Source organism: Panthera pardus, unplaced genomic scaffold, assembly GCF_024362965.1.
Source record: "Panthera pardus isolate Hobbes unplaced genomic scaffold, ASM2436296v1 HiC_scaffold_17, whole genome shotgun sequence".
Lineage (NCBI taxonomy): Eukaryota > Metazoa > Chordata > Mammalia > Carnivora > Felidae > Panthera > Panthera pardus.
Window position 1 is genome coordinate 146,183,037 of NW_026526732.1, and position 13,653 is coordinate 146,196,689.

The window sequence follows — 13,653 nt, forward strand, 5'->3', positions numbered from 1 at the left end:
CTAAGTAGTGAGACATAAGGTTGAACATTCACTCAGTTTCAACTTGCAGAAACCTAAACTCCAAGTGAGAGGAGAGGAAAAGAGGCCAAAAAGAAATGAACGGGGTATAACCTTAAAAAAAAAAAAAAAGTCGCTGGAATGGAAAGATACCAGCATGGAGTAGAGAGGTGCTTCTCCATTGGACACTAAACACATTTGCTTGGTTATCAGCTCCTCCCTCTTGGGGTTTCCTTTTATTCTTCCCACAGCCTGCCCATCACTAGCTGTACCTCATCCCTCTGATGTCCTGCAGAGAAAGACATTCCTCCTTTAATTCATGCAGTCTAAGGACTAAGGTAGGGAACTTCTTCCTCTAGAATTTTCCTTCTTTCTAACCACAAGAGGTCTAGTAGTTGTTTTTAAATGTGGTATTCCTCGGGGTGCCTGGGTGGCTCAGTCGGTTGAGTGTCCAACTTCGGCTCAGGTCATGATCTCACAGTTCGTGAGGTCGAGCCCCACGTCAGGCTCTGTGCTGACAGCTCGGAGCCTGGAGCCTGCTTCAGATTCTGTGTCTCCCTCTCTCTCTGCCCCTCCCCTGCTCATGGTCTGTCTCTCTCTCTCTCTCTCTCAAAAATAAATAAACATTAAAAAAAAAATAAATGTGGTATTCCTCAAACTGGGCTGTGTTGTGCTTTGTATGTCTTGTGGCATAGAGTGTCATGGTGGGGCCCTATCATTCAGTATCCTATGGTGATCTCTGGGGAATCTGTATATTCTTCACTCAGAGCAATGTCCATGAGGCTGTGGGGAAACAGGCAGAGTCTTACCTTGCTGGGGACGGGTGGGGAGGGGCAGAGTATACATGGGTACGAACTCTGTGTAGGGCAATGTGGCAGTATCAATCAGAAGTACAAATGTGCCTACCATCTGACCCAGCAGATAGGTCATGTATGACATGTATGTATGTAGACAGAACATGTGGAAAATGACACAGGTCTAAGGTTCGTCATGGCATCCCTGTATGCAGTAATAGCAAAAACATTAAAAGCAGCATAAAGGTCTATCAATATGGAATTTCTATACTATGTAGACATAGTTAAATGAGGAAGGTCCTTACATACAAACACACAAAGATCCCCAAAACATATTAAATTTAAAAAATGGCAAAATATAAAACAATGCCTTCTGTATGCTGTCACTGGCATGCAAAAATCTGTAGAAAGACAATCAAGAAATTACTAAGTAGGGTTGCGTGCAGAAGGGTAACAGAGTGACTGGGGAATAGCAACAGAAGGATGACTTTTCACTGGACTTACAGACCAAAAAAAAAAAAAAAAAGTTAGCCTCATGAATGTTAAATACACAAATGTATTTATATGTTAAATAAACAAATATAAATAAATGAACAAAAAAAGAAACTCTGGAAGCATGCTTTGCATTCCTTTCGTTGGCTACAGGAATATCTACGGTTCTGCATTTGTGAGGCATGGCTAGTCCAGTGCTGACAGCATAGATTCTGTTATACAGCTTTGCAGCAAAACCAAACCTGAAACTTTAGCTTCACGGCTCATGGATCGTATGGAAAGGTGACCAAGCTGAGCATGAGGCAACAGCAAATCTGCACAGGATCTGAGAACAGGTTGGCTCTAGCACGTGTGTCCCCAGCCTGGTTACAAGGGTCAGTCTGGCTGAAGTGGTAGCTAGGCAGGGGCTGCCTTTCTCCCTCACTGCTTCTGTGGCTTCAGACGGTACTTCTTAGGTTGAGAGGACGATTTTCTCAGACAGAGAGAACTCTGGTCTCAGGTACACCCTTGACATCTAAGCCTCAGGTCAGTTCCACAGTCTCAAGGAGCCCCCAGGTCCTTGGTTCTTATCGTAACTGCATGGGTGCCATGCTTTATCAAATACCCCAAAGCAGCAGGGACTCCCAACAAATGAAGAGCGATACAGTGAGAAATAGTACCAAACTAACAAGTTCTATCTGTGCTTCTCGGAGATGAATCATTTACTGAGGGCAAGCCAGGAGTAAATGTTAACCCAGAGGCACCAGAAGAAGTGCTCTGACTTCCAGCTGGTGACAATCTAATGTGCTGTGAGGCTTTGAATGTCACATTCAACATCACAGATCTTTTCCGATTCTGAGCTGTAAGTGAGGAGCCTAAATAGGCCCTTCACTTCTACTGGCAAAACAAAGACAACCGTGAGACCCTCACATCAATACATAGTTCTCTACCTTGACTGAGCGCTGCCAGGGCAAGAGGCATCCAAGGTTTCGTCAGTAGCTTTTGGCCACCAGTTAAAGACAATAGCTTCTGCTGCACTTGGATTTGTATCTCAGTGGTTTTTTCCACTCACCAGGACAAAATTTCCCCATTCTGTTAAATGAAAGATGATGATTACATATCTACTCTAAACAAATTTTGTGGGTGATCTGTCAGTGAAGATGGGCTGTATCCTGTGCTCTTGTTTAGCTGGTCAGAGACTCTCCTTACAATATAAACACTGACATCTAAATGATACATGGATAAACATGGCACAGCGACTATGCTTCCAGATGCAGTGAAGGGATTACTCTGCCACGGTATGTTTTCCTTAAATTGGACTCTTCTAGGGGGAAAATAACACACTCCTACTTTCTGTTATACTGCTTATAACTTGGCGTAATCAGCACCTAACAAAGAATGTGTCCACAACTGAGCTCTTTGCTCAAATTTGAATCCTAAATCAGCTCCACTTACTGGGAATTCATTCTAATTGAAACTCTCAAGGCTGGATTTGAAACCATCTACTCCAGAACCACGAGCTCCTTAAGAGAGAAGATCCCAACAGAGGAGTAAACGTTGAGTGAAAGAATGAGGGAGGGAAGGAACGGAGCCCCACTGCCTTAGCTCTGCCCCAGCTCTGCCCCAGCCCCAATGACCACTTGGCCTCACTTGAAACATCATCTTGCTTCATCTCTGACATCCAGTTCACTGTTTTCCCAGACCCAAGTCAGTAACAGGCTTTCCCTGGCTCATGTCACGCCAGACCACTGGTGTCTGGCCTGTTTCCTCTGCACTTAGCAGCGAAACTGCACCAGGCAGCTGGTCTGTACTGTTCCACGAGGGCACAGCTGCATCTTCTCCATCACTGTATCCTCTGTGCCCAGCACACGGCAGGCACTCACTGGGTATTACTTTAGCAAAGGAAGGATGGATTCTTAACACCAACACTGCTAGCTGGCATAGGGCTCAGCAGTTTTCAAAATGCTCTTCGATGTACAGATATGTTATCTTGTTTACTCTGAGCACGAATTCGTGGACTCTCACAATGGGCGTGGGCTGAGAAGATGGCTTGCTTCTAGTCTAATGCAGGCATTCTGCAGATGAAGATATGGAGGCCAGAACTGCTGAAGAAGTTCCAAAGGATCACGCAGCTAGCAGGTGGCAGAGCCAGGCCTCACTCCTGAACTGCCAGTGTTCTACTGTACTGCCCTGTCTCTTGCTCAGGAACAGTGTTCTTTCAGTTCTCAGGAGAGCAGAAATTTACTCATGTCTAACAACTTGTGTATCCAGTGGCTTATGCAACATCTCCATGCCCAAAAAGCACCTGAAACTTGACACACTCAAAAGTTAGTTCCTTATCTATCTCTTCTCACAACCTACCCCTCCTCCTGCTTCCCCATTTCACTAAATGATAACTCCATTCTTCAGTTGCTCAGGCCAAAAAGGAGAGAGCCATCCTCAACTTCTTCTGTTTCTTTTACATGCCATATCTAAGCCATCAGCAAATCTGGTGGCTTCTCTCTCTCTCTCTCTCTCTCTCTCCACGCACACACACACACACACACACACAGCCAGAATCCAACCACTTCTCACTTTTCCACTGCTTTACTTTGGATGCAAGCCACCAACTTCTCTTGCCTGGACTCTTGGAGTAGCCTCCTAACCAGTTTCCCTCCTTCCACTCTTGCGTTCTATGGGTCACTCTCAGCAATGCAGCCAGAATGATCCTGGATGTCAGATCACATCACTCATCTGTTTAGAGCCCTCCAATGGCTTCACTCTCACAAGGCACAAAATCTTAATGTGACCTGCCACCAATCCACTCACGCTCCCACATCTCTCCTGCTGTTTCCCCTCTCTTACACTACTGCAGCCATACTGGCTGGCGCCTTTATGTTCCTCGAATGTAGAGTATACGAGGCATACTCCTGCTCTGGGGCCTTTGCACTTGCTGTTCCCTCTGACTGGAACACATTTCCCCCAGATATATGCTTGGCTCACCCTCTTAACTTTTTGGCTCAAATGTTACCTTTTCAGTGAGAACTTCCTTAACCAACCTATTTAAAATTTAACACTGACTCCAGGAACTCTCTCCCTTCTCTGCTTAATTTTCTCAACATAAATTTTACTTGTTATTTGTTTTTGTATGCCTGTCCCCAACAGGTGAGCTTCTTAAGTCCAGGAACTTTGTTTTATTCACTGCTCTGTCTCCAGGTACTAGAAAAGTACCAGGCCTCTAGCAGGGAGTCACCAAACATTTGTGGAATAATGAATGAATGAGTGAATGAATGAACATCCATACCTTTAAGATGTCCCAGTAATCTAAAGGCCTTAGGCCAAAAATGGAAGACCCTAGTTGAGCTCTGGTCTCCCGTTCACCTCCCCCCACTCCCTTCACCTTCTCACTTCCAGGGCAATAGGTGCTGGTTACCAGGATGTTACAATTCCTGCGCCACCAAGTACAAAATTCTGCAGGGTGCTAATTTTTGTTTTTAGCGCCCTATCTCACAAACAGAAAAGGTCAGGGATAGGTTAGACTAAATATACTACTTAACCTAGATAATAGTACTGACTCAGTAACATTTGCGTTGAGGTGTTTTCCAAGGAACAGTGCTAAATTTGCACTTGTTCAACTAGCTTTTTTTTTTTGTCCAACTTTTATTAGGGATTTCAAACATACACAAAACTAGAAAGAACAGTGTAACGTATCCTATGAACCCAAATCCACAACTTCGGCAATTACCATCATTTTGCCAATCTGGTTCCCCCTATTCCTGGACCGTCTTTGCAACTCCCAGTAAAAATTTCACATTGCTGTTTTCTTGAAAACTGGTCTGTATATAACAGACCCTGGCCTTGTAACCATTGCATTCTATCAACAGCGGCAACCAATCTCTCTAGTCTTACCAAACATACAGTGAAAACAAGTACTTACACCCATTCCCTTTTGCAACCAATGACTAAAAAAGGAAGTGTCTAAATTCCAGACTGTTTAAATCAAGGGACTTGCCCATTATGCGTCTAGAGGGATTTGGGGAGGGGGGTTGTTGTGGCTACAAAATGAACATAGACGCAAACTGTTTTTACTTGTTTGTATCTGATGCAGAATTTCTGAGTTCATTCAATCCAGTCAGTATTACTGACTACCTCATAATACAGACACTAGATTAAGATGATATTAGATAAAGAAAACCCAGCCGCTATTCTGAAGGAAATCACAGTGGAGCCAGGGAGTAGGTTGAGAAGTACACAAATAACTAAGATCCATGGCAGAATACGTCCTGTGCCCTAAGAAAGATTAAACAAGCCTAAGGCAAAAGCTTATTTTTAAAAATCAATTTGGGAGCACCTGGGTGGCTCAGACTTTGGCTCGGGTCATGATCTCCTGGCTCCAGAGCTCGAGCCCCATGCTGAGCTCTCTTCTGTCAGTGCAGAGCCTGCTTTGGATCTTCTGTCTCCCTTTCTCTGACCCTCCCCGCTTGCATTCTCCTTCCCTCTCTCTCTCTCTCCCAAAAATAAATAAATCTTAAAAAAAAGATCCATTTGTAGACCCCAGGGTTTACCCTTTCCTTAACTCTAGTTTTATTCTCTGCTGTTATGTATTATTATATAGCCAACAAGAATATTGTAGGAGACCTGGGAATTTGGTGACCTACAGAAAAGACTCTTGGATGTGGTCTTTAATGTCACATTTTGCTATTCACCATCCAGTCTTCCGGTGGGAGGGCACTTGAAAGTCCTCCCAGAGCTGAAGAAACAATGGGGCTAATTCAATGCAGGCAGAAACCAACTCCAAAGCATTCTACCCTGAGGGCATATATACCAAGCCACTTCAGAAACAGAACAGGATCATGGGAGTGTGTCCAGGAGACGAGGCTAAATCAATTCAGAAGGGTCTCCAAGATCTCTCTCTCTCTCTCCTTGCTACCTAAAGGACTGTGATCGTGGTGACCTACAATCAGAAGTTCCCAGAGAAGAGTGTAGTTCCTTGGACTAACCAAAGGGACCAGTGAGGTTTGGCTGCACAGTGCTGTGTGAGAAGGAAGGAGAGCTCAGAGTGGCAGGGTCATTTACGCAGCCCTGGAGTTAGATGCACAGAAGAATGGAAAAGGAGGAGTTGGGATGAGAGGGACATTTGCATTATAATCAGTGTTATCAAAATGGGTGAAGTGAGAACTGCTGGGAGAAAAAGAAGAGGAAGGATGGAAAAAGGTACTGTGAGAAGGGGCAGGGATGCAGGGAGAGGAAAAAGGGGAAGATTCTGGTTTGTAAAGGAGATCACTGATGACAATGGGGAGGATGCCATGGGATCTGGGAATATAGGAGGCAGAATCTCAGGGGGATACTGGACAGAACGTGAAGAGGAGGGAACTTAGAATGGGAGGATGTATAGGTTATGAAAGATGGGTTCATGCTGGGATGGAAAGGGCTCATTTCATTGAAACTAGGTAAAGGAAATCACTAGATAAAGGGCTAGTTAGATGAAGTCTTTGGGTAACAGGACAAGCTGTGGATGGTAGAAAGGAGGCAGCTAGAACACTGAGAAGAGACTGAAAATAGGGAATTATATGACTACTGGGCCAGCGGGTTTTAGAGTATATGAATTCCTGGGGGGAAGGGACTTAACAGTATGAAAGGGTTTGGCGGAGAGCGCGGAGAGCGTGTTGAAGTGGCAGACCCCTTAGGGTGAGTGAGATCATGTAGTAAGGGCTGTGAGAGGATATCTAGACAAAAGGTGAAAAGAGGTATTAAGGTGCAGGGGACTCCAGGCACATGGGGTGCAAAGTCATGAACAATGGGTTGAGGAAGTCACTAAGCCATGAGGCAAAGGATAATAGAGACCTTGGGCGGGGGGGATGGTCACGGAATGAGCTGATGTTGGGCTTAGGAATCATTAGAAAATAAGGAACAAGAGGCTCAGGGTGACCTGGAAAACTGTGCAGGTTTGGGGACAAGAAAGTCAATGGAGCCAGTAGGTTTTGAAGACCATGGGTTCAAATACTCGCTCTGCCACTTATCTGTCTCAGGTTCTTTATTTACAACCAAACCAAACCAAGAGAAATGGGAAATGGTGGTGGATATAGTAATACCAACTTCTTGGGGTTGTTGCAAGGTAAGTTTAATTTATACAAAGCCAGACACCCAGTAGGTGCTTGGCCAATCATAATTAAAGATGTGTAAAGAATAAGAGGAGAAGGCCATAGCAGAGAGAAGAGAATGGGGATTCCAAGAGCTTGGTGGTAGAAAAGTAATGTTAAGGTATGGGCCCTGTCTTCATTGTCTGTTGAATCCCTATCACCCAGGACAGAGTAAGATCCGTAAGAGCTTCTCAGCTTAGATTTAAGGGCTCCCATGGGCCAGGCATGGTGCCAGGTACTTTGCATGCACCATCTCAGGCAAGACTACTATCCTCCCTTAGCAGAGGTTGAGGCTGAGGGTTCTTAGAGGCTAAATGGTATGCCTGAGGTGCCACAGCTGAAGAACCGGAGACTAGAACCAGGTTTCTTATCACATCAATGCCCCTGGCTTTGCAAACATGTTAACTGATGGGGCCTGAGCAAGGGAAATGGGTATGGACTATTAAGAGTGTAGAGGGTCAAGGGAATGAGGGAATAAGGCTCATGAAGCAAGTAGAACCTGAGGTGAGGTTACAAGAGTAAACTTCTAGGGAGGGTACAAAAATGATTGCAAACAAATACCATCTTGACTGAGAACTGTAGAATTTCACAGCTGGAAGGAAACTCTGAGATCATTTAACCCAACCTTATCACAACACAGACGAGAGGCTGAGGCCGAGTGAGGCAGGGACCTCTCCCAGGTTTCCAAAACACAACGGTGGCAGAGCTGGGACTTGAGTCTGGGACCAGACAGACTCAATCCTGAATTCTTTGATGCCTCCAACCATTACTAGTACTTCATATTCATGTCTACATCTTCCTGGGCACTGGCATGGTGCTGGGGCACTTGTAAGTCATGTGTTGATTGACACTGAGGGGCTGAGGGTGCAGAGAGAGAGAGAGATGTCAGTGGGGGTGATTTTAAGATGAAGCGGGAGCATGGAATGAAGACCATGAGGTTACAGGGCAAAGAAGGGATTATCAGATGTAGAAGGTTATGTAGATGACGACTGGGTGGGAAACTATTGGAGTAGGGCTTAAGAGTTACAAGAAAACGTTTGAGGGGATTCACCGAGTTTGTGGGCGAACACAGGGTAAAACCGTGGGAGTTACCGGACCAATGATGGGGTTACTGAGAAGGTTGGGGGGGGGGGTCACCAAGGAGAGGTACGGGGGTCTTGGATCTTGAGTCACTGGATTAGAACTGAGGGAGTCACTGGGTTGGTGGGTCCCCGGGAAGTGCTGGGGAAATTCCTGGGTTGGCAGAGTCAATGAATAAGAACTGAGGTGAGGTTTTAGGGTCAGTGGGTGGGGTGTAGGGTCACAGAGGTGGAGGCGGGAGTGGGGATGGGAGACGGGGTGGGGTTTAGAAGTCTTGGGGGAGGAGTCGCAGGGCGGAAAGAAGGGGCAGGGATGGGAGACGGGACCCGGGGTGGGGGAAGGGTCAGGTCGCCGTCTAGCCGCCCGGACGCTAGGCTAGGGCCGGAGGAAGGTGGGCACGCCGGGCTCGGGACCTTCCCGGGGCCCTGCGCCCGCCCGGCCTCCCACCTGGGCACGGTGGACCCACTCTTCCCGCAGCCACCAACCTGACAGCCCCCGAGGGCGACTCCGCCGACAGACCGCCATGCACCGGGCCCTGCCACCAGCGCCGGCCCCGCAACCCGCCTGCGCCATAGCCCGCCCGCCCGCGCGCAGCTTGCCTCGCGCGATATCCAGGTTCCAGGGCCGCCGCACTTTCCTTTCCTCTCGGCGCGCCTCTACCGGGCCCCGGAACCCGTATAGAAAATACCGGGCACGCTCCACCCCGCACCCCCTGCCGCCGCGGCAGCCGTCCTACTTATCCAGGTTCCCGGGCCCTGGAGCCCAGGCGGCTGGGCTCTGAACCGTGCCCCTCAGATACCCGCCCCGCCCCCCGGCCGGGTGACGCACAGCCCGCGAGGCCGAGCGCCCGGGGAGGGCGTGATGACGTCACGACGCCCCGGTCAGGGCCTGGGCGCGGCTGGCGAGCCAGGTCGTCGCTATAGCAATGGGGAGCCGCCACCTGTCCCGCAGGGGGACTCGCGCACCTGAGGCTTGTGGCGGGAGCGGGGAGGAGCCCGAGGCCCCGAGGGCTCCGCGCCGTCTCGTCGGCTGCCTGCGAGCTGGACGGGCGCTTCAGGAGCCAGGGAGGACAAGAGGGTCAGGTTATGAGGGGAGCTGTTCCCGCGGGTTCCGCTGCCTGCACTGAGGCTGCGGACCTTCTCGGGGCTCAGAGCCCCCGGGCTTCCTCCTGCGCCTTACCAACCCCGAAGTGCTTTAGTGTGCGCAGTCCGCAGGCACTGCCTAGGATCTTCGAGCCAGCCCCCTGAAGGAAGCAAATTGCAGGTATTACTAGCTCCTTCATGAAAAGGACGACATTGAGGAGCCGTGAGGGACTTGCCTCTCCAGGGAGGGCGCCCTGACGGCCCTCGTGGGTTCTCTCACTCTCATTCCCCCGTCAGCCCCACCCTCAGGCTTAAAACCAGCTATTCCCCCCTAGTCGGCTTGCTCCGGGGTGAACGAAACCAAGCCCTTTTGCCATTTCCCCCCTCCCACGAGGGAGGGGCTACGATCGGGGAACTTGCAGAAACCCAAGGGAAAATTCAAAGGGAGTGAGCTTTTGGTAAAACATTACAAGGAATTGAGAGGAGTTAGATAAGGGACTGGTAAAGGTTGCTTCTTAGGAGAGGAATTGGGTGCCTGGAGGAATGAAGTGAGAAACTTTTCCCTCTCTGTCCTTTTAGACTTTAACTTGTGTGGCTTTTTTTTTTTTTTTTTGTATCCTCCCTCCCCTCCCCCCCAAAAAAATTAACTTAAGAAAAAAAAATTTTTTCAAAGGAAGTATTCCGATAAACTAGAAACATTTACAAAGTACTGGGTTTGGGGTCTATGGGCGCTAAAGATGCCATTGAGGGCACTGACAGTTTCTTTCCTCCCCTGTGGAGCTTAACCAGAAAGCTCACTTTTCAATTTTAGGCATCCTTCTTCCCTATCTTATTTGCTTGCTTTGACACAGCCTCTCCAGAGGTGGGACTGGGAGCAGAGTTCTCGGTTTCAGTGGGCACTGAGTGACAATTGATGGTCCATGCTTATAGTTAATAATTTAGCCTTTATATGCCTCTTGGTATAGAAATAAACAGCCTGATCACTGTGATGCCCTTTCTGTTCCTTTCTGGTGGAAGTTGGGCAAGTTATTTTACGTACCTACAGAGAGAATAAATAGCGTGTCCTGTAGCATAAACTCCTGGTTAGAAGTAAAGCGGGGAATAGAACTCAGGTTGTCCTAGTTTGTCCCCCAACTACCTTTTTCCGTAATAAAAAATACATTTGTCTTTTCTCACAATCCATGCAGATCCTAATCTGATTGGCTACTCACCTCTCCTATTATTATACAATGAACAAAAACTCTGGGAAATCAGTGTGTGACTTTGAAGTAATGAGATTCTGATGGTGGGTAATTTCAGATACTCAGAAAACTGGTGAGGAACATATTTTGGAGTGGAGGATTGAAACTCATTTCTAGCAGCTTGCCTTTGAGTCTCACCCTTACAAGGTGGGAGCCCCGCATCGGGCTCTTTGCTGTCAGCACGAAGCCCACTTTGGATCCTTTCTCCTCCCTCCCCCCACCCCTCCACTGCTCCCATGCTCTCTCTAAAAACAAATACAAAACATTAAAAAAAAAAGTTGATATCTAAATTTTCCATCCCAAATTTAAGTACCTGTAGGGGATATAATTTCTGACTTGTTATAAATTTTGATGTTTTAAACTAAAACCATTATGTAATTCTTAAGTGTATCCAGTGGACTCCAAATACCCTAAATGTTTGGTGCCTTGCCATCATCTATTTAAAAATATATGAACAAGTTCTTTAGCAGAAATTTTATATGGTTCCCTTTCTTCTTGAACTTCTAACTCCATTCACTTCCCATTCAGAACTGTATCCTAATTATATTTGTATGTGTTTTTTTTAAGTTTATTTATTTCTTTTGAGAGAGAGCAAGCATGGGGGAGGAGCAGAGAGAGAGGGAGAGAATCCTAAGCAGGCTCTTGCTGTCAGCACAGATGCAGAGAGCCCGATGTGGGGTTTGATCTCACAAATTGTGAGATCATGACCTGAGCTGAAATAAAGAGTCAGATGCTTAACCGACTGAGCTAGCCAGGCACCCCAGTATATTAGTGTTTTAAAGACTTATTGATCACTATCGCACTTCTTTGCAACAAGAATGAGTATAAATTTAATTTTATTGGCTGTGACCATAGGCTTTAATTGTTAAAAAAAAAAAAAATGTCTCATTTGAATTGAATTGTCATTACAGCTATTACTGGTACACAATTTATTAAACAACATAAATATATTACATAAATTTATAACTTGTGAAACCTGAAAAGTACAATTTTTATTGAAAATGCATTCCTTGGGGTGCCTGGCTGGCTCAGACAGAAGAGCCTGTGACTCTTGATCTCAGGGTCATGCGTTCGAGCCCCAAATAGGATGTAGAGATTAGTTATATGAATAAATAAATACTTAGAAAAAGATAATGCATCCCTTAATGAGAAATATGGTGTTTCTCAATTCAGGTATTCATGGATGAGTATTATCTAATGGTAGAAGAAGATAAGGTGCTGCTGTTGCTCAGTTCTCTGTTTTTTTATTTTTTTATTTTTATAGACATAAGCATTGGGAAACCTTGTTCATGTAGTAATTGGGAAAGGAAGAGATTTTTTACGGTAATATTCCTTGAGTCTTTGAACTACTTCTAGGGGCGCCTGGGTGGCTCAGTCGGTTGGGCGGCCAACTTCGGCTCAGGTCATGATCTCGCGGTCCATGAGTTCGAGCCCCGCGTCGGGCTCTGTGCTGACGGCTCAGAGCCTGGAGCCTATTTCAGATTCTGTGTCTCCCTCTCTCTGACCCTCCCCTGTTCATGCTCTGTCTCTCTCTGTCTCAAAAATAAATGTTAAAAAAAAAAAAATTAAAAAAAAAAAACTACTTCTAAATTACATGCCAATAATCACAAAGTGTTCTATTACCAAATACTATTCTAAAGTACTATCAAAAAGAGTCTTTTAATTTTAGTAAAAGCAAAGAATTGGAAACCACTGAACTTGAAAAAGGTTTTGTTTTCAGTTTCAGTCATGTAAAAATTACTATTAGTTACCTGTTACTTTCTCACTCAGAGGCACCTTGTTAATCTGAGATTGATTTTCACACTCTTTTACTTACCGGCGCAATTTTGGTAAAATCCTTTTATCTTATTATTAACATGTTTTCAGGATCTTTTTGTTAAGATATTGAAGTGCAGGGGCGCCTGTGTGGCTCATTTGGTTAAGCAACCGACTTCGGCTCAGGTCACGATTTCACAGTTTGTGGGTTCAAGCTCCGTGTCGGGCTATGTGCTGACAGCTCAGAGCCTGGAGCCTGCTTCAGATTCTGTGTCTCCCTCTCTCTCTGTTCCTCCCCTGCTTATTCTCTGTCTCTCTCTGTCTGTCAAAAATAAATAAACGTTGAAAAAAATTAAAATATTGAAGTGCAGATTCACTTCAATATGGAAAATACCTGCCATTTGTGGAATTAGCAAAGCCAGTCTTCTTTCAAACCAGTCAGCCCAATCCGACTGACTTTCTGTTAGGAAAAAGTCTGCCTTTATTCTTCAGTTCAAATAAATACGTTAATATTCACTTTAAAGAATATTATAAAAATCACTGGGAAATAAATTAACAGCTTATAAAATAGATTACTAAAAACCAGTTATGATTAAAATTATATAGAGCTAATATTAACATTACAAAACTGTAAAAACAGGATAGTACTGTTTCTCATTATGTAATTTGGAATAATGCTGTATAATATGTAGCTAAATCCACTAGTTAATAAGTAAGAAGTAAGACAGAAGTATGTTATCCCTGTGGCAGAAGTGGGTGTGTGTTCGTGCTGAATTCTGATGTTTGGCTTTGGAGAACAATTAAATAAGAATCATGTTTAAAAATCAGAAATAACTCCAAATAAATTTTTTAGACTTCATGATAAATTTCCTATTATGTATTTAATTAAAAAAAAAAGTATATTGGCTAGGAAATAATGGTTTGAACGGCTAACAAACAATTTGGTTTTGCTAGTAGGAGGTAGAAAATAGTAAACATTTTATAAGATGAAATAAGAGGATTGGTTGTAATAGAAATGTTTTAATATTATTGATTGAAAAAAGAACCCCTCCCTCCTAATGCCCAGGTTTTTATATCCTGGACCATGCATGGAGATTAAGTGTAGGTGAGGGAT

General features: G+C 45.3%; 1 protein-coding gene across 5 annotated transcripts in view; it reads right to left on the bottom strand.

The window, feature by feature from the left end:
• ZNF76 (zinc finger protein 76) overlaps positions 1-9,264 on the bottom strand; it is a 32,981-nt gene extending 23,717 nt beyond the window's left edge. For 2 of the 5 annotated variants that reach the window (XM_019456853.2, XM_053905113.1), the window contains exon 1: positions 9,061-9,263. The gene's annotated coding sequence lies outside the window, so the exon portion shown is untranslated. Of the gene's footprint in view, positions 1-2,212; positions 2,355-8,946 lie in introns of all 5 variants that reach the window. The other 3 variants (XM_019456854.2, XM_053905112.1, XM_019456852.2) reach the window with 3 other exon arrangements.
• Positions 9,265-13,653: the final 4,389 nt, after the last annotated feature.